This window comes from Apium graveolens, chromosome 4, assembly GCF_009905375.1.
Source record: "Apium graveolens cultivar Ventura chromosome 4, ASM990537v1, whole genome shotgun sequence".
Classification (NCBI taxonomy): Eukaryota; Viridiplantae; Streptophyta; class Magnoliopsida; order Apiales; family Apiaceae; genus Apium; species Apium graveolens.
Window position 1 is genome coordinate 253,908,946 of NC_133650.1, and position 3,999 is coordinate 253,912,944.

The 3,999-nt window shown below is 37.0% G+C and overlaps 1 non-coding gene across 1 annotated transcript; it reads left to right on the plus strand.

The window, feature by feature from the left end:
* The first annotated feature begins 1,096 nt into the window (after positions 1–1,096).
* On the plus strand, positions 1,097–1,203 carry LOC141723072 (small nucleolar RNA R71). Its single transcript, XR_012576065.1, has one exon. It is a non-coding gene; the product is annotated as a small nucleolar RNA R71 (small nucleolar RNA).
* Positions 1,204–3,999: the final 2,796 nt, after the last annotated feature.

A 3,999-nucleotide genomic window follows, 5' to 3' on the forward strand; every position in this document is an offset into this window, starting at 1 on the left:
TATCTCTAAGTCATCAAGCTTCACTTTCTGAGAGAGAATGCCTTTCATAAACTTCGCATAACTAGGCATCTGTTCAAGAGCTTCAGCGAAAGGTGTATTGATATGAAGTTTCTTGAACACCTCCAGAAATTTCTTAAACTACTTATCCTGCTTTTTCTTCTGCAGCCTATTAGGAAAAGGAGGTGGAGGATAGATCTGTTTCTCCCCTATATTACCGTCAGGAGGAGTGTGTTCCACAGTAGTCTTCCTTGGTTCCACTTCTGCTTCCTTCTGCACTTCTTCTTCAGCCACAGCTTCTTCATCCGAAACTTGAGATTTTTCGGGATTTTCAACCTTCCTAGACTTCAATGTAATTGCCTTAACCTGCTCCTTAGATTCCTTCTTTCCTGGAACTTCAGTGTCACTAGGGAGTGTACCAGGTTATCTATTTAGCAAGGCATTGATAATCTGCCCAATTTGATTCTTCAAGGTCTTGATAGACACCACATGGCTCTTGCACATGAGCCTCAACTCCTACAATTCAGATTTTTCATTAGAGTGTTGCAGCTGGAGTGGTTATCTTGGTGCATATTGTGGTTGCTGAAAACCAGGAGGGTTGTATTGCTTTGCTGCATACTACTGATAAGGCTGTTGTACCGCATTCTGAGTATTGCTCCAGCTGAAGTTAGGATGATTGCGGTTGTTGGGATGATAGGTGGCTAGAAGAGGTTGCTGCGACCTCTAAAAGTTGATCACAAACTAAGCTGATTCACTAGAAATAGCACACTGCTCTGTCTCATGGGCACCAACACAAAGCTCATAGACACTAGTGATCTGATTAACTCCATAATTAACCAATGAATCCACCTCCGTCATCAAAGCCTTAAGCTGAGCAGCTATAGCAGTAGCTGCATCTACCTCCAGAATTCCTGCTGCCTTACCTTGAGGTACTCTTTGAGTTGGGTTCCGGTATTCATTGGAAGCCATCAGCTCAATCAATTTATAAGCTCCATCATAGCTTTTATCCCATAAGGCTCCTCCTGATGCTGCATAAAATATGGGTCTAGAAGTAGCACCCAATCCATTATAAAAGCAGTTAATGATCATCCAGTCAGGCATCCCATGGTGAGGACACTTTCTAAGCATCTTCTTGTAGCGATCCCAAGCCTCACATAAAGATTCTCCAGATTGCTGAGTAAATTGAGTAAGTGCATTTCTGATTGCAGCAGTCTTTGCCATAGGAAAGAATTTAGTTAAGAAGTTTTGAGAAAGATCCTCCCATTTGGTGATAGACCCTGGTGGTAGAGAATGTAAACAACACTTAGTTTTATCCCGCAGAGAGAATGGGAAAAGCCTCAACTTAATAGCATCTTCTGAAACTCCATTGAACTTGAAAGTATCGCAGATCTCGATGAAATCTCTGATGTGCATGTTGGGGTCTTCTGTTGGAGAATCCTCAAACTGAACTGAGTTTTGTATCATCTGAATCGTGCTCGACTTGATCTCAAAGGTGTTAGCCGCGATGGCTGGTCGAATAATGCTAGACTGAATATCATTAATCTGAAGGGTTTTTAGCAGATAAACGCAACGAAAACATAAATTTAAATCTTAAAAAAAATGAAACCCTCCGTAGGATCCATGCGAAAAATAATATTTAATTCGTAGTTCAGTATGTTTACCTTAAGAAGCTTTACGTTAATGGAAAGATGGAGGTCTTTAACAGCGATCCAAGAACGATGAACGGAAATCCCTAGCAGCTGCTCCTCAAGTGTGAAGCACTCCACCGGTATCCACCAAGAGTACAATGTGATGGAGGAGGAAGAGGTTGAGAGAATTAGTTGCCTCCCTCTTGTTCTACTTTAGAATTAGGGTTAATTATTTGGGTTGAGGCAAATAGGGTTTATAATAGTATATTTATAGGCAAAATTTTCAGCTGAAAATTTTCCATAAAATATTATTATTATTATTATTAACCCTTTAAATTGATTATTCTTATTAACCAATTAACTAATAATTAAAACACCTTTTAATCATTAATCCCTTTTCTAAACACTTTAGAAAAATAATTCTCTCACTTGATTTAATTTCCAAAATTAAATTCTTAATTAATAATATTAAGAATTAATTAAATCTCATTTAATCAATTATTAAATCTGCTAATTAATTATTTATTTCACAAATAAATAATTACCAGCCATTATTAATTAATTCCTCCACCATTAAATTATTCTCTTTTATGGTGTGACCCTGTAGGTTCAATATTAAGCCGATAGTAGAAATAAATAATAACAAAACTATTTTATCATTATTTATATAAATTCTCTAATTCATTAAATATGATTAATTAATAAATTAATCATATTTATTCTACATCGTGAGGGATACTTCTCAGCATATCGCGACTATCCAGATAATACGAATTCACTGCTTAGAATACCAAGAACCTATTCAGTGAGTAGTTACCGTACAATCAATTCCTTCTATCCTGCAATATCACGATTAAATACAAGGCATGGAACTTGTGTCAAGCCTATCTTATTTAATCATTTACTTTCCCATTCACTATGCTTAGTTCTATTTAATGTAAATTAGAAACTCCTTTCTAATTTCATACACTCTGGCCAGAGATTCCTGAACTAGCATAAGTGGATCAGCATTGAACATTCTCTTCCTTCACTGGAAGGGTTAGATCCTTTATTGATCATACACTATCTTCGTGTACAAATTCCTATACCTAGTAGAGCCCTTATAATTGTCCCTGAAGACTAAGAACTAAACCAAAGCATAGTTCAGTGTACACAAGATAACTATGATGACCTCAAGTCTAAGGATACTTGTACAACTATCACTATGTGAACAACTACTGACACGTGAGTGAACTCCATCAGTTGTTCAGCTGTGTGAGTTATGTTCAGTGAACTTATTCTATAATAAGCACCTACATACTAGCTATAGTGTCACCACACAAATGTCTATGAGAATAGACATCCTTCATAATGAAGCAAGCATAGTATGTACCGATCTTTGCAGATTACTAATTACCAGTTAGTAATCCTACGACCAGGAAATATTTAAGTTTAGAGTTATCATCTTTTAGGTCTTATTATTATGATCTCATCATCATTCATAAAAATCTTTACTCTAAACTATGGTATATCTTATTTAAACACTTAAATAGATAAAGCCCGCAATAAAACCAAAACAAGTCATTTATTAATATCAATGAAATCAAAACAGATTACATAAAAGTTATTCCTAAATCATCATACATGATTGGACTTAGGACACATCTCTTTCAATCTCCCACTTGTACTAAAGCCAATCACTCTGGTATCTAATACCCATCTTGTCTTTATGATGATCAAAGTGACTTTGAGATAGTGGCTTTGTGAGTGGGTCTGCTACGTTGTTATGTGTGTCAACTCTCTTGACGTCTCCTCTTTCAATACAATACAAGAAATGTTACCACGCTTCCCCTATCCTTTTTGTAGACACATGGTTCATCTATGTTTTTGATAAAACCAAACTCTTTGATTCTCTCATCAAAACGGATGTTCCATCTACGAGAAGCTTGCTTTAAACCATATATGGTTCACAGCAGCTTACACACTAGGTGTTCATTTCCCTTGGAAAGAAAACCCTCTGGTTGTGTCATATACACTTCCTCTTCAAGTTTCCCATTGAGGAAGGCCATTTTCACGTCCATTTGCCAGATCTCATAGTCATAGTAAGCAGCAATCGCAAGCAAAATCCGAATTGATTTTAACAGGGCTACAAGCAAAAAAGTTTCATTAAAGTCAATCCCTTGCCTTTGTCTGAATCCTTTTGCCACGAGCCTGGCCTTATAGGTCTGCACCTACCCATCTGCTCCAATCTTTCTTTTGTATACCCACTTGCACCCAATAGGCTTAACACCTTCAGGCGCCTCAACCAGAGTCCATACTTGGTTGGTATACATAGATTCCATTTCGGATTTCATGGCACTATGCCATTTCTCTAAGTCAACACTACTCATAACCT